We start from the raw sequence: 26702 nt of genomic DNA, 5'->3' as shown, positions 1-26702 counted from the left end.
ATGCTCCTGGGAAAACAGCCCCAGCCTGTTCAGCTTCTCCCTGTAGCTCAGATCCTCCAACCCTGGCAACATTCGTGTAAATCTTTTCTGAACCTTTTCAAGTTTCATAACATCTTTCCGATAGGAAGGAGACCAGAATTGCATGCAATATTCCAAAAGTGGCTTAACCAATGTCCAGTACAGATCTCCCAACTAATGTACTTAATACTCTGACCAATAAAGGAAAGCATACCAAACGCCTTCTTCACTATCCTATCTACCTGCAACTCTACGTTCAAGAGCTATGAACTTGCACTCCAAGGTCACTTTGTTCAGCAACACTCCCTAGGACCTTACCATTAAGTGTATAAGCCCTGCTAAGGTATGCTTTCCCAAAATGCAGCACCTCGCATTTATTTGAATCAAACTCCATCTGCCACCTCTCAGCCCATTGGCCCATCTGGTCAAGATCATGTTGTAATCTGAGGTAACCCTCTTCACTGTCCGCTACACCTCCAATTTTGGTGTCAAATGCAAACTTACTAACTGTACCTCTTATGCTCGCATCCAAATCATTTTTATAAATGAAGAAAAGTAGAGGGACCAGCACCAATCCTTGTAGCACTCCACTGGTCACAGGCCTCCAGTTTGAAAAACAACTCTCCACCACCTCTGTCTTCTACCTTTGAGCCAGTTCTGTATTCAAATGGCTAGTTCTCCCTGTATTCCATGAGATCTAACCTTGCTAACCAGTCTCCCATGGGAACCTTGTCAAACGCCTTACTGAAGTCCATATAGATTCACATTTACTGCTCTGCCCTCATCAATCTTCTTTGTTACTTCTTCAAAAAACTCAATCAAGTTTGTGAGACATGTTTCCCACGCACAAAGCCATTTTATTGACAAGTGGAAAATGCTTCACCTTGTTGTATACTGCCCAGCCCACTTATGGTTTTGAATATCTCAATCTGATCTCATCTCAGTCTTCATTTTTTTTCTTTGCTCTTTTTTACGAGTGTGTGTGGGCAACAATTGCTGCCTACGGCTTGCTTTCCCTGAAGTGATTGGCTTGTTGGACCATTTCAGAGGGAAGCTAAAGGCAGCCACATTGCTGTGGTTCTGGAGTCACGTGCAGGCCAGACCAAGAAAGGACAGCAGATTTCCTTCCCTGGAGGATATTAGTGAACCAGATGGATTTTTATGACAATCGATACTTGCTTGATAGCTTAATTACAGAGCTGAGCTTGATAAACTGGCGGAAGTATTTGACAGAAGCATTCAGCATCATGAGAACCTTAGACAGCATAAATAGGGAGAAAACATTCCCATTTCTGAAAGAATGGAAAAGAAGACAGCACAGATTTCAAGAAAGTAGTAAAAAAAACCCCAAAAATGATGAGGAAAAATTGGTGTATGTAATTAGGATCTGGAATGCATGGCTTGAGAAAGTAAAATGAAGAGGTTATTTGGAAAGGAAGAAAATTAGTTTATAGCGAGAATGGAACCAAAGGAGATGCTAATTTGGGGAACTGTGACAGAACAATGGGCCAAATGCCCTCTTATAACAATACCAAGATGCCACATTTATTAATTGAAAATAAACTACCAGCTGTCATTTGAACCCTTATTTCCAGAGTCTGGACTTCTGGATCACTAGTTCAGCAACATTATCACCGCTCCACCCTTTGCTGCTATATTTCAAATTGGGAATGCTTGAGAGACTGGAATGAGAAGAGTACAGATATCTTAGAGGGTGTGGGACTAGAGGAGATTACAGAGCTAAGCATGGTTGAGCCCTAAACTGGGTGTTAACACTTGCAGAGTGGAAACGTTGCACAGGATATAAACTCTGCACTGATCATAAGTCATGCATTGAGTGTGAACTCTGCACTGGGCATGAGTTCCACACTGAGTGTACTGCTCCCACATATCTACATTACCTTAGTTAATATCAGTGCCACCTTTAATATTCTCAAATTATAGATGCAGAAAGAAGTGCACAGAAATATAAAGGGAACAGACATCAAAACAAAAAAAAGATTATGATAGGGGATTAGGAGAAGGGCTTGGTTTTGAACAGAGATTTATGGAGCTGGAGACGTTTTGTACCTGGACTTAATCAGCTTAAAGTATGGCTGTTATTATTGTGTCTTAGAAGAATCTGGGTCTTTGGGAGCGAGAAATGAGTGCAGAGCTAATGGAAGTTGCTGACACAAAGAGAATGGAAATAAAGGAAATGCTCATTTGGGGAGCTGGGATCAAACAATGGGCTAAAAGTCTCCTGTAACAATTCTGAGATTCCAGATTTATTAATTGAAAATAAATTCTGCCATCAGCAAGATCATGGAGGGCATGAACACTGAGTCAAACTGCATTTTCACAGCTGAGCTTTTAAATCTTGCAAAACAAAACCCTGGGGATGGTTCAGATTCTAGGTAGTAGGCAGAAAATTAGCAGGCAGCAGTAGGAGTTTAATTATCCATACAACACTCTGAAATAGTGCAAGGTGCTTTAGGACATCGTGAAGTGAAGTAAGGCACCATTGTGATTCATCAGCTTCTCAGTTGTGTTTACCGAACATGCAGTACCAGGTAGACCTGTAGGTGTCACTGTTCATGGCTGTTCCCATAACAATGGTGTCACAGTAATTGGAATCAAAGCTGATGCAAGTGACTACGTGTTTCTCTAAGTCAAATCCTGAATACTAGCAACAGATTTATGTCAGGCCATTCTACCCAACACTTAGTATTAAGGTAACCAGTCTAAGTAAGTCCATTACCTTTTAGTGATCAGAAATCCATGACACTTCAGTGCCTTGTGCTGTTTCGATGAATGTTTTGCTGAAGCTAATTATTCTGACAGACAATGGCCATCACATATCCCTCACTTTTCAGAATTAATTTGAAATAGTGTTGTGTCACCACACATTTCCTCCAAGTTCCCATGTACCACTGTTTGTCAAACTCATGGTCCTATGCTCTTTGACACCCACAATAGGTGGCATGGTGACTCAGTGGTTAGCACTGTTGCCTCACAGCGCCAGAGACCTGGGCTCAATTCTCACCTTGGGCAACTGTCTGTGTAGAATTTGCACATTCTCCCCGTGTCTGCGTGGGTTTCCTCTGGGTGCTCTGGCTTCTCCAACAGTCCAAAGATGTGCAGGTCAGGTGAATTGGCCATGCTAAATTGCCCGTAGCGTTGGGTGCATCGGTCAGGGGTAAATGTAGGGGGATAGGTCTGGGTGGGTTGCTCTTCCGCGGGTCGGTGAGCTGAAGGGCTTGTTTCCACACTGTAGGGCATCTAATCTAATTCCCCCAACTGGCTGCTCCACTCCTTGACCTCTGCAGACATTATTTCCCATTCTCACTCTAATATCCTACGGGCAGCATTTCTTCTTTTTTATTATAAGGTACATGTCTTAGCCCAGTAGCCCTGCCTCCCCATTTCCTTTCCTCCTCCTTCACCTGCTCTTTGTTCTTCGTCCATTCACCACTCCTTCCGCTCTTCCTACAGTTCTCCGTGCATTCTTTTCTATAAGCCCTCTTACATCTCCCTTTAATTTTTATTCCCTTTCTTTCTCTCCTCTTACCCTACCTGCCTCCTGCACTGTCCTTCGTGCTCTGTCTCATCTCTCCCCTCTCTGGAATGTATTGTCTGACTCCTATAATAAACTGGTGTAAACTATGTTGTGCATTTAAATCTGTATTAGCTAGAGATGGTATCAAAATGGGAAAAAAAGACATGAAATGCTATGAAGATTAGCAGTAGCGATTGGAAATATTTTGGCAGCAGAAAATGACGGTAAAATAATAATTTGGGTCAGATTAGCATTTGAGTCAGAGTAAAGAAAAAAGAAATACACGCTTCTACAATTCTATGAAAGGAAGAGAGAAGTTAAAGTAAAAGTTGGAGGATGAAACTGGGAAATTAAAATTTATGGAAATGGTAAAAATTTGATCTTTACATTGCTGAGGCCAAATGCCAGCTCGCGGACACCTCCTCCTACTGCCCCCTTGACCATGACCCCACTTCCCATCACCAAACCATCATCTCCCAGACCATCCATAACCTCATCACCTCAGAGGATCTCCCATCCACCACCTCCAACCTCATCGTCCCACATCCCGGCATTCCCCTTTTCTACCTCCTGCCCAAAATCCACAAACCTGACTGCCCCGGCCGACTCATTATCTCATCCTGCTCCTGCCCCACCGAATTCATCTCTGCATACCTCGACGTGGTCCTGTCCCCCTTAGTCCCCAGCCACGTTCGGGACGCCACCCACACCCTCCACCTCCTCCTTGATTTTCGCTTCCCTGGCCCCCAACGCCTTATCTTCACCATGGACATCCAGTCCCTGTACATCTCCATCCCCCATCACAAAGGACTCAAAGCCCTCCGCTTCTTCCTTTCCCGCCGTACCAACCAGTACCCTTCCACTGACACCCTCCTTCGACTGACTGAACTGGTCCTCACTCTGAACAATGTCTCTTTCCAATCCTCCCACTTCCTCCAAACCAAAGGAGTAGCCATGGGCACCCACATGGGCCCCAGCTATGCCTGCCTCTTCATCGGATATGTGGAACAGTCCATCTTCCACAGCTACACTGGCACCAACCCCCACCTTTTCCTCTGCTACATCGATGACTGTATCAGCACTGCCTCGTGCTCCCACGAGGAGGTTGAACAGTTCATCCACTTTACTAACACCTTCCACCCAGACCTCAAATTTACCTGGACTGTCTCAGTCTCCTCCCTCCCCTTCCTAGACCTCTCCATTTCTATCTCGGGCGACCAACTCAACACTGACATTTTCTATAAACCGACCGACTCCCACAGCTACCTAGATTACACTTCCTCTCACCCTGCCCCCTGTAAAAACACCATCCCACATCCCCAATTCCTTCGCCTCCGCTGCATCTGCTCCCAGTAGGACCAATTCCAATACGGAACAACCCAGATGGCCTCCTTCTTCAAAGACAGCAATTTCCCCTCATACGTGGTTGATGATGCTCTCCATCGCATCTCCTCCACTTCCCACTCCTCTGCCCTTGAACCCCGCCTCTCCAGTTGCCACTAGGACAGAAACCCACTGGCCCTCACCTACCACCCCACCAACCTCCAGATACATCATATCATCCTTCGTCATTTCTGCCCCCCACCAAGGATATATTTCCCTCCCCTCCCCTATCAGTGTTCCGGAAAGACCACTCCCTCCGCAACCCCTCACCAATGCAACCTCCACTCCCGGCACCTTCCCCTGCAACAGCAAGAAATGCAAAACTTGCGCCCACACCTCCCCCCTCACTTCCCTCCAAGGCCCCAAGGAATCCTTCCATATCCGTCACAAATTCACCTGCACCTCCACACACATCATTTACTGCACCCGCTGCACCCGATGTGGCCTCCTCTACATTGGGGAGACAGGCCGCCTACTTGCGGAATGTTTCAGAGAACACCTCTTGGCCTCCTCCATCGCCAGATCATGGCAACACGACGCCTGGAGGAAGAGCACCTCATCTTCTGCCTAGGAACCCTCCAACCACAAGGGATGAATGCAGATTTCTCCAGCTTCCTCATTTCCCCTCCCCTGACCTTATCTCAGTCCCAACACTCGGACTCAGCACCGCCTTCTTGACCTGTAATCTTCTTCCTGACCTCTCTGCCCCCACCCATACTCTGGTCTTTGACCCTCACCTTAACCTCCTTTCACCTATCGCATTCCCAACTCCCCTCCCCCAAGTCCCTCCTCCCTACCTTTTATCTTAGCTGATTGGCACACCCTCCTCATTCCTGAAGGGCTCATGCCCAAAACATCGATTCTCCTGCTCCTTGGATGCTGCATGACCTGCTGCGCTTTTCCAGCAACACATTTTTCAGCTCTTATTAAAGCAGGCCGGTGAAAAGTTATCAGGGGATATGGAGGAATGTAGTATGACCAGATCAACCATGATCTTATTAAATGGCAGAGTAGGTTTGAGTGGCCAAATGGTCCACTCCTGCTGTTTGAATGTTACAATCATGAAAATAGATAGATATGATTATACAAATATGTACAGTCAAGGGTCCTAATCTGGTTCTCTCCCTTGTGATGGATTCTGTTGATGGGGGTGTTTAATTGGGCAGGGAAAGTGGTGGATGGGGACCCTACTTCAACCCTAAGGTTCACAAGAATGATCCCAGGAATGAAAGGCTTAACATATGAGGAACATTTGAGGACTCTGGGACTATACTCAATGGAGTTTAGAAGGATGAGGGGGGAATCGGTTTGAAACCTACAGAATACTGAATGGCCTGGACAGAGTAGACGTTGGGAAGATGTTTCCATTGGCAGAAGAGATGAGACCCGAGGGCGCAGACTTAGCACAAAGGGAAGACCCTTTAGAACAGAGATAAGGAGAAACTTCTTCAGCCAGAGAGTGGTGAATCTGTGGAATTCATTGCCACAGAAGGCTGTGGAGGCCAGGTCATTGAGTATATTTAAAACAGAGATAGATGAGTTCTTGATTGTCAAGGGGATGAAAGGTTATGGGGCAAAAGTGGGAAAATGGGGTTGAAAAACCTATCGGCCAGGCAGGCTCGATAGACTGAATGGCCGAAGTTCAGCTCCTTTATGTTATGGTAGCAGTGGGACATCCCAATTTAGGGCCACATTCTATTGCCAGTGGTATTAATCCAGTAACAGGTGAGGGGCTTGCCATGCAGGGAGTACAACATGTGGGCTCCCAAGGAGATCCTCTCAGTCAAAGGCACTCAGTGCAGGATGAGGGACCCTGCACCTGAGAACCAACTCAATGCCATTGTCACCAAGTTCTCTCAGCCATTCCCCTCCTTGATCTGAGGCAGCTGAGACCCATGTCACCTCTACAAGTTTCCATCTTTAGTTATAAACATGACAGGTACTTCTAACGAACCAGATATAAAGGGGCACAAGCATAAACACACTGACACTACCTCAAAACTAAACACTTATATTACAAACACACATGTACATGCATAGAGTGGAGGATGCTACCCTCTGTGGAGAGTGTGAGAAATAGGGTCAGCAGGCGGCACGGTGGCACAGTGGTTAGCACTGCTGCCTCACAGCGCCTGAGACCCGGGTTCAATTCCCGACTCAGGTGACTGACTGTGTGGAGTTTGCACGTTCTCCTCGTGTCTGCGTGGGTTGCCTCCAGGTGCTCCGGTTTCCTCCCACAGTCCAAAGATGTGCGGGTCAGGTGAATTGGCCATGCTAAATTGCCCGTAGTGTTAGGTAAGGGGTAAATGTAGGGGTATGGGTGGGTTGCGCTTCGGTGGGTCGGTGTGACTTGTTGGGCTGAAGGGCCTGTTTCCACACTGTAAGTAATCTAATCTAATCATAATGGAGCAGGAAGGTGCGGTGTAGGGTCTCCCACATTTCTGGCCCACTCTAAATAAATAGAGGATGGAAGGGCTGGGGTCACTAAGGGCGACCACCTGACTTATCCTTTAAGCTAACATTCTTATCACCTCCCCCCAACCTCTTCCTCAAATTACTGGTCCATAATGATTCTATGTGATTCTGCCTTAGCTACCTCTCCTACAGGGTTGATCTTCAGCTTGGGCTTATTGGAATACCTGCTCTGACCACTACTCTCAGGAGTGCTGGAGAGCCACCAGCCATTCATTAGCCAAATACAGTACTCTCAAAGCTGGGTCGTCATCTTGAAAGTTCTGAGGACTGGTTGCCTGGCAGAATAGGTACCTCAATGATTACAGGTATGTTACCAGAGTTGGAGGGCTTGAGCAACAGGGAGAGGCTGAATAGGCTGGGACTGTTTTCTCTGGAGTTCAGAGTTTGAGGGGTGACCTCATAGAGGTTTACAAAATCATGAGGGGCATGAATAGTATAAATAGACAAGGCCTTTTCTCTGGAGTGGGAATTGGGGGGTGGGGAGTCCAGATCTGAAGGGTATAGGTTTAGGGTCAGAGGGGAAAGACTTAAAAGGGACCTAAGGGGCAACTTTTCACACCAAAGATCAGTGCGTGTATGGAATAAGCTGCCAGTGGAAGTGATGGAGGCTGGTACAATTACAACATTAGATTAGATTCCCTACAGTGTGGAAACAGGCACTTCGGCCCAACAAGTCCACACCGACCCTCCGAAGAGTAACCCACCCAGATCCATTTACCGCTGACTAACACACCTAACACTCTGGGCAATTGAGCGTGACCAATTCACCTGACCTGCACATCTTTGGACTGTGGGAGAAAACCGGAGCATCCGGAGGAAACCCACGCAGACATGGGGAGAATGTGCAAACTCCACACAGACAGTCACCCAAGGCTGGAATTGAACCTGGGACTCTGGTGCTGTGAGGCAACAGTGCTAACCACTGAGTTACTGTGCCGTGCCACCCCACGGTGGATGAGTGCCTGAATAAGAAGGATTTAGGGAGATATGGGACAAGTGCTGGCAAATGGGACTCGATTAATTTAAGAGATCTGGTCGGCATGGACAGGGTGAACTGAAGGATCTGTTTCCATACTGTACATTTTTATGAATATGACTCTATGACATTAAGGTTGGCAGTGGGGGATGGTACCTTAATGGCAATAAATCAGGTTTGAGGTCAGTATCTTAATAGTGTTAAATCAGGTTGAGGCGTGGGGATGGCAGGGGTTTGGGGTCAGTTGGAGATGGTACCTTATTGGTATCGGTTCAGTTTGAGATGGGGGTCTGAAATGGGAACAATGAGGCTATCATGAGCTGTCTGACCAATGAATTGACCCAATGATCATTAAATTCCAACCCTCATCCAAAACAATCAATACGCCCATTTAAAACATCCATGTGCACATATAGTGACACCAAAGTTGGAGGTGTGGTGGGACAGTGAAGAAGGTTTTTTTAGCATCTATCACCCACTTTTCCATGATGAAACCCACTGTGCTCCTATTATCTACCTTACTACTAATGGGATTTCCTTTTATGTTGACTGCCATTCCATTTTCATGCTCGCTCTCTGCCAGTTATTTTCCTCTTCTCATTCCATCTCAACTTAGTTCTGGCTTGCTTCCCACTTAAGATTTTACCAGAAACTACACTTGCTTTTGTTGTTTTACATAATTTTTATCACACATATCATCTAAGGAGTCCTGTGTTTGGTTCTCTTACCTGTCACTCGTGAAAGTGTACCTGAAACATCTGCTCTTTAAGCATCACCTATTGTTCTGTTACAAGTTTTCCCTGTCAATTTCTAGTTCCATTTTACTCGGGCCGGATCCCATCTCATCCCATTTTTAAAAAACCCTGTTTGAATGTTTCAAACAAGGTTGTTCATTGATCTTCTTTGCTTGTCTTCTGTCCTCAAGACTATATTATCAATGTTCACTCTTATCCAAGTGCTCCTCCACGGACACTTAGCCCATTTAGTCCCCTTCATTACCTAGCACCAGATCCAGCAATATCTCCTATATGAAGTGAAACATTCTCATCAAGAATATTCGCCTGAACATTTCAGAAATTGAGTTTCACTGAAAGGTGACAGTTTGTTGAGGCATTTAGTCATGAACTCATCAGGAAGTTTTGCAAGAATACTAATATAGGGGTGAAATCAACATGTATGCTATGAATGTTAATTGCTTGGCAAGTGGGCTCTGATTGGTCAAAGCTCAGTCATAGAGATTGCACCTATTAGCTCTGATGCACAGTTAATTGCCAAGCACTGTTTACGTTTAAATCAGACAGGTTGTCTCTGATTGGTCAGGATGAAATAGCAAATCACTGTCACTTTTTCTGCTGTATTAAACTGGTTGCCATACATGAATATATTATATCTATCTGAAAAGAGCAGAGTCCTTTTTCTTAATAGACATAGTTTCCAATAAATGTAAGTGTGTGAGCTTGACTGGCAGCCCGAGATGGATTGCCAGTATAATTTTTCACACACTCAGGACTATTGAGTAAATGTTGTCCAATTACAGTATCTTGAACAATATTGGATACTGTTGTGAGTGTTTCAAATGTGGATTGGTTGGGTATGGTCTGTGCCTTTCATATTGCTAATAGCCAACGTCTAATGCAAGAAATGTTGTTAGATACAACCCACTTGTCTTTGGGATGCGAGGCCTATATAGCTGGAATCACACTGACATCAAAATTCATACATCATGTTACTCACAGAAACATATAATAGTACAGAGGCGGCCCATTGTGTCTCTGCCAAAATGTACACTACTACCTATACTAGTTCCACCTTTCCACACTAGGCCCACAGCCTGAATGCCATGACATTCCAAGTGTCCAGTCAAGTACGTTTTAAAGGTCATGAGGTTACCTGTCTCAATTATCCTCTCAAGTAGTGCATTCCAGACTCCCACCATTTGTGTGATAGGCAGAATGTCTGTTTGGCTGGACAGCAGAATTCCTGTAGTGGTGAACACCACATGCAATGCTGCTGCACAGTCGTAGCACGAAATGACCAGCTTCACCTGTTGCTCAAATCTTGAAGATCTGTCCTGTTTCCTGAGTAATCTATTTCCCGCTTCTTAACATTGGCTCAAACATTAGCTCAGTAAGTACCTGGGTGATGAAAGTCCCACAGCATTTCAACATTATAGTTCTTGAATATCTGCAATTTTATCGAAATAAAGTAATCTTATGAAAACAAAATACTGCAGATGCTGGAAATCTGAAATGAAAATAGAAAATACTAGTGAAATTCAGCAGGTTTATCGAGAAACAGATTAATGGGGTGTTTCACTGCCAGACTTGCTGATTTTCTCTAGAATTTTCAATTTTCACCTGTGATTTTATTGATCTCAGTTCCTCAATTTCTTCTCAATTATAAGCAAATGTATCCTGTCCTTCTTCTGTTAGAGACCATCCTCTCTTTCAAACACCCACATTCTCTTCCCTAAACAGAATTACCTCCACTTTCCTTTCTGCTTCACCGAGATCACCTGAACTCCCAGCATTCAGGAATATGAAAATGTCCAGTCATTACCATTTTTAAGCCATGTCTCTGTAACTGCTGTTACACAATAAGCTATCTGTGATTATATCTCACCTATGTTTACTACACTTTGTGAGATTATATTTATGCATTGCAATCCAGTCTTTATATTCCTCGTCATCCTTCGTATTTTGATAATATTGGAATAAGAGCCTTCCCTAAACCTGTCCAGCACTCTCACTCCTTTAGGCACCTTATTCCTCTTTTCTGCTTCTATATACTGTCACCCAGTCTACTGCCAAATTAGTTTAAACTCTCCACAACCAGTGATCACCACGAGGACATTAATCTAGTTCTTTGAGGCGCAGCCCATCTCTGTTGACTAAGTACCTCCTGCTCCAGGATGAGTCCCAATGTCGTAAGAACTTGAATTCCACCTTCCTGCACCAGGTCACAAGTCAGAAACTTCCTCACCCTCAAGCACTTATCCAGCAACCTGCACCCCCCTATTACTCCCCCAGCACCCTGAACCCCTCACCCTTGAAAACTCCCTCAGCATCCTGAACCCCCTCACCCTTGAATACTCCCCCCCGCAACCTGAACCCTCTCACCCTCGAAAACTCCCCCAGCACCCTGAACCCCGTCACCCTCGCGTATACCCCCAGCACCCTGAAACCCCTCAACCTCGATTACTCCCCCTAAACCTGAACCCCCTCACCCTTGATTACACCCCCAGCACCCTGAACCCATGCACTCTGAACCCCCTCATCCTCGAAAACTCCTCCAGCAATCTGAACCTCCTCACCCTCGAATACTCCCCCAGCAACCTGAACCCCCTCACCCCCGAATACTCCCCCTGCAACCTGAACCCTCTCACCCTCAAAAACTCCCCCAGCACCCTGAACCCCGTCACCCTCGAATATTCCCCCAGCAATCTGAACCCCCTCACCCTCGAGTACTCCCCCAGCACCCTGAAACCCCTCAACCTCGAAAACTCCCCCAGCAACCTGAACCCCGTCACCCTCAAGTATTCCCCAGCACCCTGAACCCCATCACCCTTGAGTATACCCCCAGCACTCTGATGCCCCTCACCCTCGAAAACTCCCCCTAAACCTGAACCCCCTCACCCTTGATTACACCCCCAGCACCCTGAACCCCATCACCCTTGAGTATACCCCCAAGCACCCTGAACCCTCTCACCCTCGAGTACTCCCCCAGCACCCTGAACCCCCTCACCCTCGAATACTCCCCAGCACCCTGAAACCCCTTACTCTCAAGTACCCCCTCAGCAGCCTGAACCCCTCACCCTTGAGTTGTCCCCCTGAACCAATCCCATGTCACTCTCAATGGCATTAACATACTGGGTCACAATTATATACCTGCACAAATACGAGCACACTTAAATACACAGACAGTTTCAAACATGTCCATATACAATCCTGGTTACAAATGTGTGTGTCTGATCATCTAGTAACCAACATGCAAAATAAACACATGCGTTATCTAAATGTGTGTGGTTAGAACATAGAACATGACAGCACAGTACAGACCTTTCAACCAGAATGTTGTGCTGAGCTGTGAAACCAATCTGAAGCCCATCTAACCCACATTATTCTATTCTCATCCATATTGTGGGCGGCACGGTGGCACAGTGGTTAGCACTGCTGCCTCACAGCGCCTGTAGACCCGGGTTCAATTCCCGACTCAGGCGACTGACTGTGTGGAGTTTGCACGTTCTCCCCGTGTCGGCGTGGGTTTCCTCCGGGTGCTCCGGTTTCCTCCCACAGTCCAAAGATGTGCGGGTCAGGTGAATTGGCCAAGCTAAATTGCCCGTAGTGTTAGGTAAGGGGTAAATGTAGGGGTATGGGTGGGTTGCGCTTCGGCGGGTCGGTGTGGACTTGTTGGGCCGAAGGGCCTGTTTCCACACTGTAAGTCTAATCTAAAAAAAAATGTCTATCCAATGACCATTTAAATGCCCTTAAAGCTGGCGAGTCTACAACTGTTGCAGGCAGGGTGTTCCACACCCCTACTATTCTGAGTAAAAAGACTACCTTTTTGATATCTGTCCCATATCTATCACCCCTAAACTTGAAGCTATGCCCCCTTGTGCTAGCCATCACTGTCCTCGGAAAAAGGCTCTCACTGTCCAGTTAGATATACATTTCTGGACATGTTTGCATCACAGACACTGCTAAACCCAGACATACAAAACCACACAATCAATTGATCTCACACATGGGTATGATATGTCCGATTGTGAAAAGCTTATGTTACACATGCATGGAATGCAATTTTAAAGAGCAATGGGAATGCAATGGATGTCCTTCCAGGAAGAAAGGCCAGCAGCATGCTGACAGATTGCTGGGAAGCCTTACTCTGCTTCCCAATCCCACATAACAAGTGATGCATAGTGGGAACCCCTCTTCTCAGATGGATCTGAATTAGTTGATAGCTCCAGTTTTCAGTCCAGGTTTTGTTGGAGCATGGAAATCAGCATTTTTGGGGTTGCAGTCAATCCCAGAACATGGCCCAGTGGAGCTCCAGATGCATGAGCCAGGGGACATTGGGCAGAGAGGTGTTACCTATTTCAGAGAGAGGGCCTGACTTGGGCGGAGCATTGGGTTTTAAAGTTCGGATCAGGAAGACAGAAAAAGGAAGTTCTCTCAATGTCTAAATGTTATTCAAAGATGGTAACCCCATCTCTACCTGCATAAAATGTTATAATATTTTTATCTAACCAGTCTGCCCACTCCTGGCTACCTGCCCACATCAGCTGTATTTTGATGTGAACAGGGTAGTGGGGTGAATCAAGCTCTTAACAAGCTTGACTAGTCCTTATTTATTGATTTACGACCAAGGTCAGCTTGGGGTGGAGTGCGGTGTTGGGATGGACATTTGCTCTCCTTTAACATGCCCCGAGCCCACTCCCTGTTGAAAATGTAAAACCATACTAATGACACAGCACAGAAGGGGACCATCAACCAGGTTTGTCCAGGCCAATCCAAAGATAACGAGATGCCCTTTCTAAAGTCAGAGAACTGTACAGCCCTGTAACAGACCCTTCATTCCAACCTGTCCATGCCAACCAGATGTCGTACATTAATCTAGTCCCATTTGCCAGCATTTGACCCATATCCATCTAAACCATTCCTACTCATGTACCCATCCAAATGCCTTTTAAATATTGTAATTGTACCAGCCTCCAGCACTTTCTCTGGCAGCTCATTTCATACATACAACACACTCTGTGAAAAAAGTAGTCCCTCAGGTCCCTTTTTAATCTTTCCCTTGTCATCTTAAACCTATGCCCTCTAGCTTTGGACTCCTCTACCCTGGGAAAACTACCTTGGTTATTCACCCTATCCATGTTCCTCATGATTTTATAAACCTCTATAAAGGCCTCAGCCTCCAACAATCCAGGGAAAAAGGGTCCCGGCCTATTCAGCCTCTCCCTATAGCTGAAACTCTTCAACCCGGGCAATATCCTTGTAAATCTTTTCTGAGCCCTTTCAAGTTTCACAACATTTTTCCTGTAACAGGGTGACCAGAATTGGACACAGTATTTCAAAAATGCCCTAACCAACATCCTGTACAACTGCAACATGACCTCCCAACACCTACATACAATGCACTGACCAATAAAGGCAAGCATACCAAATGTTGTCTTCACTATCCTGTCTACTGAGACTTTACTTGCTAATCCCAACTTCCAGAACATGGCCCATATCCTGGAGGCTGACAGCACTTGTTTTAGGTATCTTTAAAAAGAGCTTGGAGTCTCTGCCTCCACCACCAACTCAGGCAGTGAGTCCCAAATACCCACCACACTGTGTAAAAAAAAAATTTTTCCTCCTAGAATCCCTTCAATGTGGAAGCAGGCCATTAGACCCATTGAGTCCACACCGAGCCTCTGAACAGCATCGCACTCAGAGCTGCCCTAACTATCCTACCCCTGTAACCCAGCATTACCAATGACCTGCCCACCTAACCTGCATACCCTTAGACACTAGGGGCAATTTAGAATGGCCAATCCACCCAACCTGGGTAAAAACAATGACTGCAGATGCTGGAATCCACCCAACCTGCACATCTTTGGACTGTGGGAGGAAACCGGAGCACCTGGAGGAAACCCACACAGAGAAAATGTGCAAGCTCCACACAGATGGTCACCCACGGGTTGGAATCAAACCTGGTCCTGGCACTATGGCCCCTCTGTCACTTAATTGAATCGATGACCCCTAGTCTTTGAACTCTACCAATGGAAGCAGGCGCCTCCTGTCTATCTCTACCCTTCACAACTTTGTGCACCTCAATCATACCACCTCTCAGCCTTCTCTATTTCAAGGAAATCAACCCCAACTCCTGCAATCTCTCCCTGTAGTTACAATTCTCCAGCTGTGGCAACATTCTGGTAAATCTTCTCTGTGCTCTCTCCAGAGCAATTACATCCTTCCTATAATGCAGTGACCAGAACTGTGCACAATCTTCCAGTTATGGCCTCACAGTTTCATCATTATATCCCTGCTTTTATATTCTATGCCTCTGCCAGTGAAGGAAAGCATTCCATATGCCTGCTTTACAATCTTATCTCCCTCCACTGCTTCCTTTAGGGACCCAAGATCTCTCACTTCATCTACCCCTCTCAGTGTATTCCTGTTTACTGTGTATTTCCTTTTACTGAAAGCAACAAACGCGGAGGTCACAGCGTGTCAGGCAGCATCCATGGAGAGAGAGCAAGCTAACATTTTTAGGCTAGATAACTCATCTTCAGCTACACTCAAACCATTGGCTTCCTCTCTCTCCATGGATGCTGCCTGACCAGCTGTGATCTCCAGCATTTGTCATTCTCAGTACAGATTCCAGCGTCTGCATTAATTTGTTCCTGCACTTCATTTTACTGTTTTGCCTCCTTACACTTATCAGAACTTCATCTGCCATTTTCCTGCCCACTCCACCAACCCTTCTAAATCATTCTAGAGCTTACAGCTATCCTCCACATGCCCCATTTGTCACACAAAGCACAGACATGAACACTCAAACACAATGTTGCACATGGGAACAGACACGCATATAAACACAAGGTTACAGGCATACACACAACAAATTATTGGAGTTAAAGCAAGCCCATGGTTAAAAGCTCATATGCACAAACATGGCTATTGAGAAATGCCTGTGCAGCAAACATTCACCCACTCAGTTGAAACAATGCTATGTAAATAGTCACAGAGTATATATGCATGTACAAAGACAGAGACATAGAGACACGGTTACAAAATGGGCATGTACACATGACAATTAACATACAGAAATATCCATTTACAAGCACACATATACTGATCTTCCAAAAATACAAACAAAGTACCCAGCGGTATACATATGCACACAGTTACAAACGTAGGGGCGGCACAGTGGCTCAGTGGTTAGCACTGCAGCCTCAGCGCCAGGGACCTAAATTCGATTCCAGCCTCTGGTGACTGTCTGTGTGGAGTTTGCACATTCCCCCCAGTGTCTGTGTGGGTTTTCTCCAAGCGCTCCGGTTTCCTCCTATAGTCCAAAGATGTGCAGGTCAAATGAATTGGCCATGCTAAATTGCCTATAGTATTTGGTGCATTAGTCAGAGGGAAATGGGTCTGGGTGGGTTACTCTTTGGAGGGTCGGTGTGGACTTGTTGGGCCGAAAGGTCTGTTTCCAATCTGTAGGGAATCTAATCTAATAGTATGAATTAAATAGGAGAAAGTGAGGACTGCAGATGCTGGAGATCAGAGCTGAAAATGTGTTGCTGGAAAAGCGCAGCAGGTCAGGCAGCATTCAAAGAGCAGGAGAATTGACATTTTGGTCATGAGCCCTTCTTCAGAAATGAGGAAAGTGTGTCCAGCAGCCTTAGATAAAAGGTAGGAGGGGGGGACTTGAGGGAGGGGCGTTGGAAATGCGATAGGTGGAAGGAGGTCAAGGTGAGGGTGATAGGCCAGAGTAGGGGTGGGGGTGAAGAGGTGAGGAAGAAAATTGCAGGTTAGGAAGGCGGTGCTGAGTTTGAGGGATTTGACTGAGACAAGGTGGGGGGAGGGGAAATGAGGAAACTGGAGAAATCTGAGTTCATCCCTTGTGGTTGGAGGGTTCCTAGGCGGAAGATGACGCGCTCTTCCTCCAGCCGTCGTGTTACTATGGTCTGGTGATGGAGGAGTTCAAGGACCTGCATGTCCTTAGTGGAGTGAGAGGGGGAGTTGAAGTGTTGAGCCATGGGGAGGTTGGTTGAGCCAGGTGTCCCAGAGGTGTTCTCTGAAACGTTCCACAAGTAAGCGACCTGTCTCCCCAATAGAGAGGAGGCCACATCGGGTGCAGCGGATGCAGTAAATGATGTGTATGGAGGTGCAGGTGAATTTGTGGTGGATATGGATGGATCCCTTGGGACCTTGGAGGGAAGTAAGGGGGGAGGTGTGGGCGCACGTTTTGCATTTCTTGCAGTTGCAGGGGAAGGTGCCGGGAGTGGAGGTTGGGTTGGTGAGGGGTGTGGACCTGACGAGGGAGTCACGGAGGGATTGGTCTTTTCGGAAGGCTGATAGGGGAGGGGAGGGAAATATATCTCTGGTGGTGGAGTCCATTTGGAGGTGGTGGAAATGACGACGGATGATACGATTATATGGAGGTTGGTGGGGTGGGAGGTGAGGACAGTGGGGTTCTGCATTGGTGGCGATTGGAGGGACAGGGCTCAAGAGTGGAGGAGATGTGGTGGAGGGCATCGTCGATCATGTCTGAGGGCAAATTGCGGTCTTTGAAGAAGGAGACCATCTGGGTTGTACGGTATTGGAACTGCTCCTCCTGGGAGCAGATACGGCAGAGACGAAGGAATTGGGAATATGGGATGGCATTTTTACAGGGGACAGGGTGGTAGGAGGTGTAGTCTAGGTAGCTGTGGGAGTCAGTCAGTTTATAGTAAATGTCTGTATTGATTCGGTCACCCAAGATAGAAATGGAAAGATCTAGGAAGGGGAGGGCGGCACGGTGGCACAGTGGTTAGCACTGCTGCCTCACAGCGCCAGGGACCTGGGTTCAATTCCCGCCTCAGGTGACTGACTGTGTGGAGTTTGCACGTTCTCCCCGTGTCTGCGTGGGTTTCCTCCGGGTGCTCCGGTTTCCTCCCACAGTCCAAAGATGTGCGGGTCAGGTGAATTGGTCATGCTAAATTGCCCGTAGTGTTAGGTGGGGGGTATATGTAGGGGTATGGGTGGGTTGCGCTTCGGCGGGTCGGTGTGGACTTGTTGGGCCGAAGGGCCTGTTTCCACACTGTAAGTAATCTAAGTAATCTAATCTATTCTAAGTCTGAGACAGTCCAATTTGAGGTCGGGGTGGAAGGTGTTGGTAAAGTGGATGAACTGTTCAACCTCCTTGTGGGAGCACGAGGCAGTGCCGATACAGTCATCGATGTAACGGAGGAAAAGGTGGAGGGTGGAGCCAGTGTAGCTGCGGAAGATGGACTGTTCCACATATCCTATGAAGAGGCAAGCATAGCTGGGGCCCACGCGGGTGCCCATGGCTACTCCTTTGGTTTGGAGAAAGTGGGCGGATTGGAAAGAGAAGTTGTTCAGGGTGAGGACCAGTTCAGTCAGTCAAAGGAGGGTGTCAGTGGAAGGGTACTGGTTGGTACGGCGGGAAAGGAAGAAGCGGAGGGCTTTGAGTCCTTCATGATGGGGGATGGAGGTGTACAGGGACTGGATTTCCATGGTGAAGAGAAGGCGTTTGGGACCGGGGAAGCAAAAATCATGGAGGAGGTGGAGGGCGTGGGTGGTGTCCCGAACGTAGATGGGGAGTTCTTGGACTAAGGGGGACAGGACAGTGTCGAGGTATGCAGAGATGAGTTCTGTGGGGCTGGAACAGGCTGAGACAATAGGTCGGCCGGGGCAGTCAGGTTTGTGGATTTTGGGCAGAAGGTAGAAACAGGCGGTGCAGGGTTGTGGGACTATGAGGTTGGAGGTGGTGGATGGGAGATCCTCTGAGGTGATGAGGTTATGGATGGTCTGGAAGATGATGGTTTGGTGGTGGGAGGTGGGGTCATGGTCAAGGAGGCAGTAGAAGGAGGTGTCCGTGAGCTGGCGTTTAGCCTCAGCGGTGTAAAGGTCAGTGTGCCAAACTACTACCGCTCCTCCCTTGTCTGCAGGTTTGATAGTGAGGTTGGGGTTGGAACGGAGGGAGGAGTGGAGGGCTGCAAATTCCGAGGGTGAGAGGTTGGAGTGGGCGAGAGGGGAGGAGAGGTTGAGACGGTTAATGTCGCGGCGGTAGTTGGCTATGAAGAGGCCAGCACAGAGTGTCCAGGTGGATGGGGTGTGTTAGAGGCGGGAGAAGGGGTCGTCAGAGGGTGGGCGCGAATCCTGGTTGGAGAAGTAGGCGCGAAGGTGGCAGAAGAATTGTATGTAAATAGTCATTATACACATGTATAAATACATACACATACAAACATGATGTTAAACACACACACACGGCAGGTTTTACTGCTCCAGAAAACAACAGTAAAACCAGCAAATGAGACATTCTGGTCTGCTCCATCTTGTATAATGCAAAATGGACACTCCGTATGAGGAACACATTCATTTCCAGTATCACTGACTTTTCTTTCTGCGCTCCATGGTGAATGGGGGATGAGGGGGGCAATGGGGTTGGGGATGCTATTTGCTTGACCAAGGGGACCCTTCTGCCTACCCAATTCCTACCCGTTAGGTCTGAGACAGGAAGGCTTTGATCTGTCCTTTCCACATGCATGCCAGTTGAGGCCTGTATGTGGGCATTGAAGCCAGCAATGATGGTACTGAGCCCAGTGATGGACATGGCACTCACCACGTGGGGACAGCACAACAGATAAATGTGGCCATGGACTGTGGAAAGGGTAGGGTGTGCTGTCTGCTGAGAGTCGTCCATGCCCTTTAACCTCTTTCTCCCTGCTCCTGTTCCTCCTGGGGTGACCCCATTCCTGTGATCCTCATCCAGTCTTCCCTTCTTATCTCCAGAACTCCAACGATAGACTCTGGCTTCCAGCAGGGACTGTGAAGGATAGCAGGCACTACTCCTATTGGTTATCCAGTAGGAGGAAGGGGTCTTCTGATGGCCAGCAGAGGTGTTCTCTGGTGTGGCATTTACAGAGGAACATTCAGCAAAGAACTGCTATTTTTCTTCTCTCCTGTGAACCTGCATTCCCACTGCCAATTAGTGATTTAATACCGGAGATCATGTTGGGACAGAATCATTAATTTTAGTGGAGGGTATTAAGCCACCAATTCCATCAATGAATTGCACCCATAGTCAACAATGCCCTTCTATTCACAGTCACAAACATGTACATGCATAACTGGAGATACAGAGGAAAACACACTATCACAAATATACTCCTGTATCAATACAATTGCAAACACGCCCACAAGTACACAATTGATTGTAAACCTACACAGATACACAAAGGGAAACAAATTCAGACATTTGAACACCTGGTTATAAATCTACACATGTACTCACACTATGAAAAACACACATGTAGTTAATGTGCTAGAAATTTTGGAACACATTAAGTTTGCTAAGTCCCCAGGGCCAGACCAGATTTATGCTAGGCTGCTCCGGGAAGTGAGAAAGGAGGTCAAGGGCTCTGTTCTTGGGCCAATGCTCTTTGTAGCTTTTTATAAATGACTTGGATGAGGAGGCTGAGGGGTGGGTTAGTAAATTTGCAGATGACACAAAGGTCAGAGGTGTCGTCAATAGTATAGAGGGGAACTGCAGGCTGCAGCGTGACATAGACAGGATGCAGAGCTGGGCTGAGAAGTGGCAGATGGAGTTCAACCTGGATAAATGCGAAGTGATGCATTTTGGAAGGTCGAACTTGAATGCTGAATATAGGATTAAAGACAGGATTCTTGGCAGTGTGGAGGAACAGAGGGATCTGGGTGTACAAGTACATAGATCCCTCAAAGTTGCCACCGAAGTGGATAGGGTTATTAAGAAAGCATATGGTGTTTTGGCTTTCATTAACAGGGGGATCGAGTTTAAGGGCCGTGACGTTTTGCTGCAGCTCTACAAGTCCCTGGTGAGACCACACTTGGAATATTGCGTCCAGTTCTGGTCTCCCTACTATAGGAAAGATACAGAGGCTTTGAAGAGGGTGCAAAGAAGGTTTACCAGGATGCTGCCTGGACTGGAGGGCTTGCCTTATGAAGAAAGGTTGAATAAGCTCGGACTTTTCTCTCTGGAAAGGAGGAGGAAGAGAGGAGACCTGATCGAGGCGTACAAAATAATGAGTGGAATAGATAGAGTCAATAGCCAGAGACTTTTCCCCAGGGCTGGATTGACTGGTACGAGGAGTCATAGTTGAAGATATTAGGAGGAAGGTATAAAGGAGACGTCAGAGATAGGCTCTTTACGCAGAGAGTTGTGAATGCATGGAATGCATTGCCAGCTGTGGTGGTGGAAGCAGAGTCATTAGGGACATTTAAGTGACTGCTGGACATGCACATGGAGAGCAGTGAGTTGAGGGGTGTGTAGGTTAAGTTATTATATTTTACAATAGGATGAAATCTCGGCACAACATCGTGTGCTGTACTTTTCTATGTTCTATATGATTATATAGTTATAAACACAGGCATGTAGTAACCTGGTCACAAACACTCATAAAATACACAAAGAAGAATAGCCATGATCACAAATATATTCACGTATAAACATGTAAAACACAAATCATTAGAGACAGTTATGAACATATTTTTGGATGAACAAGGTTACAAACAAACCCATGTACACATCTGTTTAGAAACACGCATGAACGCTCATGGTTGTAAACAAAATACCTACACACACACACACACACACACACACACACACAGTTGGGACATAACTGTTTATGGAGAGCATTATAGAAACATGTGTGCACGTACAGTAACAACCATGCAGCAGTTCCAATCTCACCACATACAGTTACAAACTCACATATTCATCATAGGGTTAAAATATGCATATAAACATTTGATTACAAATGCACATATATAGATATGGTTCAAAGCAGATCTGTAAAAATATGAGGGGATGTTGTGGCCTAATGGTAATGTCACTGGACCAAGCTAATGCTCTGCAAATCTCACCATGGCAGAGGGTGTTATTCATAAATCTGAAGTTGAAAGCACATGACTGTGAAGTTAATACTATTTGTTGTATTAAATAAAAAACATGTCATTCATTCATTTTTTTTTAGGGAGGGAAATCTGTTATCCTTACCAGGTCTGGCCTCCGTGATTCCAGACCCAAAGCAAAACGGTTCAATATTAGGTGCCCTCTGAAAGGGACAAACAAGCCATTCAGTTCAAGGGCAATTAGGAATAGGCAACAGAAGCTGGTCTTGCCTGGAATACCCACATCGCATCTACAAAGAACTCTTTTAAAAATAAATTTATAAATGTACATTTATAAACGGGATTTAAGAAAGGACATTTTAGATGCATGCATATACAATACAACAATGTGTCAAGCATAGATAACCACACAAATAGTTACAAAAACACACATGTAAAATAGAGGTGACATCACCATAGTCTTGAGAGACCATGAGGCTACTCTCCCATTAGAACTACAGGACCGGTGATGGTTTAACCTGAGAGTCACTATGCCTCAGGCAAGGGGAGAAGTTGAGAAGGAGAGTCCTTAAGGTAACCTCAGCCGAGCAAGAATGAATCCGCACTATTGGCATCACTCTGTATTGCAAGCCAGGCATCCAAGCTAACTGATCTTCACACGCATGTAGAATTCATAGAATAACTGAATCCCTTCAGTGTAGAAACAGACCCTTTGGCCCTACACTGACCCTCCAAAGAGTATCCCAACCAAACCCATTCCCTTACCATATTACTCTACACTTATCCCTGACTAATGCACCTAACCTGATCACTAACTTAACCTGAACACATGCAGTTAGAAAGATATACATGTGGCATTGTTCAAACACACATACACAAATGACTAAAAGCATACACAACACACAAATATGCAGACAGTTACAAACAGAGATGTAAATGTGAGGGACAGGTCATGCCTCATGAACCTTACTGAATTCTTTGAGGATGCAACAAAACACATCAATGAACATAGAGCATGGATGTGGTGTATATGGATTTTAACAAGGCATTTGATAAGGTTCCTCCTGGTAGGCTCATTCAGAAAGGAAGGTGGCATGGGATACAGGGAAATCTGGATGTCTGGATACAGAATTGGCTGGCCCATAGAAGACAGAGCATGATGGTAGATAGAAAGCATTCAGCCTGGTGACCAGTGGTGTTTCGCAGGGATCGTTTCTGGGATCTCTGCTCTTTGTAATTTTTATTAACGACTTGGATGGGGAAGTAGAAGGGTGGGTGAGTAATTTTGCTGATGACATGAAGGTTTGTGAGTTGTGGATAGTGTGGAGGGCTGTTTTAAGTTGCAACGGGACATGGACAGGATGCAGAACTGGGCTGATAAGTAGCAGATGGAGTTCAGCCTGGAAAAATGTGAAGTCACTCACTTTGGATGACTGAATTTGAATGCAGAATAGAAGGTTTAAAGGTAGGATTATTGGCAGTGTGGAGGAACAGAGAGATCTTCGGGTCCATGTCCATAGATCCCTTAAAGTTGCTACCAAGTTGATAGGATTATTTTTCCTCTCTATGTAAACAGTTGTTGGCAGACACATGCATACACTCCCTTACAAATTCAAAAATCTAATGACAAAAAACAATCTTATGAGGCAGCTAAAATATAAGCACAAATATTGACACACATGATTACAAATTCACAGGTACACACACAGTTTCAAAATACACAATACACAACACATATATGCAAACTTTTTTCCAAACACAGAGGAACACACACATGCATTATAAACATGGCTGCATGTACACACCTCTAAACACACAGACATAGGCTATATGTTTAAACATAATTGCAAATGCACCCAAGTACACTGATAGTTACAAACATGTATATGACCACAAATACAAGTAAACACTGTTAAAAATGCACATGTAAAAGATGAGTGCAAAGACATATACATATAAATGGTCACAAACACACATGTAACTTTGGGCCAGATTTTCTGAAGAGCAACAATCACACTCAGATCACCACCTCACTCCTCATTTTGTCCCACAGTACAGTTCCACATTTCTGGGAACAGAATCTGACTAGGCTCCTTCAGAAATACAAAGCTATGCTTCCATTCTGACTTGTCCCTTGTAGTGTAGACTAGCCAGCAGTTTGCAAACCATGTTCCTTTTTTCGCAACAGTCAGTTGGTTTATTCTGTAATGTAAAGTTCCAGAATCATAGAAATCCACACTGACAGTTCCTGTCAAAGGGTAAGGACTTAATATAAGTGTGAACTAAGATTGCCAGCTGAGTAGGGTGCCAGGTAACTTGATGCCAGGTAAACAGGGTGCCATGTGGGCAAGATTCCAAGTAGCTAAGAGGTAGGGCATTTGGGTTCAAGGTAATTAAGATGTCGGGTAAGTAGGGTGCCAAGTAGGTAGAGAGACAGATGGGTCGAGGTATGATGCCAAGAAATAGAGTGTAAAATCAATAGAATGCCAATAAGTAAGGTACCACTGGGTGCAAGGTGGCAAGCTAAGTGTCTATGGTTGGGTCATATTGTGTTGGGCTGAAGTGGGTGGATCAGATCAGGCAGTTGGGGGGAGTAAGGTTGCATCTTGGGGAATGGGGGATGTCAAGTCAGCGGTAGAGGCAGTGGATGCTTTTGAGTTTTTTTAAAGGGTGTGGGGTTTCTTGTAACGTGCAGTATGACCCGTGTAAACGGTCAGGGTTGATGTAGTTGGGAATGTGTGCACTGGGATCTGTTTAATTGTCACTCAGGAGTTAGACTTGGCTTTTAATTATCAACTTTTCCTGAGGTACAGTTTACTTAACTGCCGAGAAACCATCTGAATTCTTCAAACTAGATGGATACATTTAAAAGGCTTCAGATATCAGGGAGCTGCACATCAAAATCTTCAGTTTCCTGGGCGATTCATTTGGAGTATGCGACAATGATAGTTCTGAAAAGCATTCATGCATTATTCCTAACTGCACTTCAGAAACAATTATCTTGCCAGCGGAAACTGTGGGTCATAGTTTCTAATACACTTGTTTAAAAACATACGCATAAGAAGCTGAAAGATAAGAGCAACAGTAGTCCATTCGGCCCCTTAAGTCTGCCCCATCATTCAAGGGGATCATGGCGGAGCTCTTCTTTCAACTTTTATTTTGTGCCAGCTCAGCATAACTAGGAACTCCGCAATATTTTAAGAAATCTATCTATCTTTTAGTATTTTGGGATCTAGCCTCCACAACTTTGTGGTAGAGAATTCCAAACATTCACAAAAATCTTGGAGAAAAAATTGTCTCACACCTCCATTTTATAGGAGCGTCTTCTTATTTTGTAATTATGTCTCCTTGGTCAAGATTCTCCCACCAGTGGAAACACCTTCACAGTAGCTATCCTGACAATCCCCTCAGAATCTTTTATGTTTCAATAAGATCACTACTCATTATTCTAAACTCTAAAGAATAAAAGTTCAATCTGTTTAGTTATTCTTGAAATGTCAATGCCTTTAGTCCAGGAAAGTGGCATTCATAAGAGAATCATGAGCCTATCTCCAACACCAGTATATTCTTTCTTAAACATGGGGACAAAAAAACTGTACACAGTATTCCAGGTGTGCTCTCACTAACACCCGATATTGTTGTAACAAGTCTTCCTTGTTTTTAAACTCGAGTCCCCTAGCAATAAGGGGGGATGTGTGGGTAAGTGGAATTGTAATGTCCATCAGCCATGATTAAATGGCAGAGTGGACTCAATGGGCCAAATGGCTTTACTTCCTTTTCTATGTGTTATGGTCTAAGAAATTGTGGTACCTTTCTTACATGCCTCCATTATTTCCTGATTTATACTTTTCAGGAGGCTACAGACAACTCCCATGCATGAATTATTTCCTTTGCCATTCCTTATTTCCACCCAAACTGATTCCATATCATGATCTATGGCACCAATTTCACTCCTCACCACTGCACTGATTTTTTTTTATTAACAAAGCTACCTTACCAGATTTTCATTTTTGCCTTTTGTTCTGGAACATCAAATACATTTGAATGTTGAGTTCCCAGTCTTAGTCACCTTGCAACCATGTCTCCATAATAGTTATCAAATTATTTACATTTATTTCTAGATTAGATTACTTACAGTGTGGAAACAGGCCCTTCGGCCCAACAAGTCCACACCAACCCGCCGAAGCACAACCCACCCATACCCCTACATATACCCCTTACCTAACACTATGGACAATTTAGCATGGCCAATTCACCTGACCCGCACATCTTTGGACTGTGGGAGGAAACCGGAGCACCCGGAGGAAACCCACGCAGACACGGGGAGAATGTGCAAACTCCACACAGTCAGTCGCCTGAGTCGGGAATTGAACCCGGGTCTCAGGCGCTGTGAGGCAGCAGTGCTAACCACTGTGCCACCGTGCCGCCCACGGCTGTCAACTTATTGCCAATTTGAGGGGATTGTCAGGATAGCTACTGTGAAGGTGTTTCCACTGTCAATTTATACCTTCTTTTTGAATCCCAAGACTTCTACCAGACAAACCTTTGGTTTCAAACATTCTCTCTTTTTCTGTCACGGCCTGGCTTCCACTCATCATAATGCTACACTGCTCAGCTGCTTCTTGCTTTTTACTTCCTATCTTGTTTTTCTTTTTCCTTCAGCCCTCACTCACTTTAGCTAACTCAGAGCCTCCCCTTAGCTTCCCAT

At 45.6% G+C, this 26702-nt stretch overlaps 1 protein-coding gene across 1 annotated transcript in view; it reads right to left on the bottom strand.

Moving 5' to 3' along the window:
- LOC132820311 (gamma-aminobutyric acid receptor subunit alpha-3-like) overlaps nucleotides 1-26702 on the bottom strand; it is a 274881-nt gene that overhangs the window by 149632 nt on the left and 98547 nt on the right. The gene's annotated exons all lie outside the window — the stretch shown is intronic.

The sequence above is a fragment of the Hemiscyllium ocellatum genome, chromosome 11 (assembly GCF_020745735.1).
Source record: "Hemiscyllium ocellatum isolate sHemOce1 chromosome 11, sHemOce1.pat.X.cur, whole genome shotgun sequence".
Taxonomy (NCBI): domain Eukaryota; kingdom Metazoa; phylum Chordata; class Chondrichthyes; order Orectolobiformes; family Hemiscylliidae; genus Hemiscyllium; species Hemiscyllium ocellatum.
The sequence above is the reverse complement of the archived record's forward strand: the minus strand, read 5'-3'. Positions and strand labels throughout refer to the sequence as shown.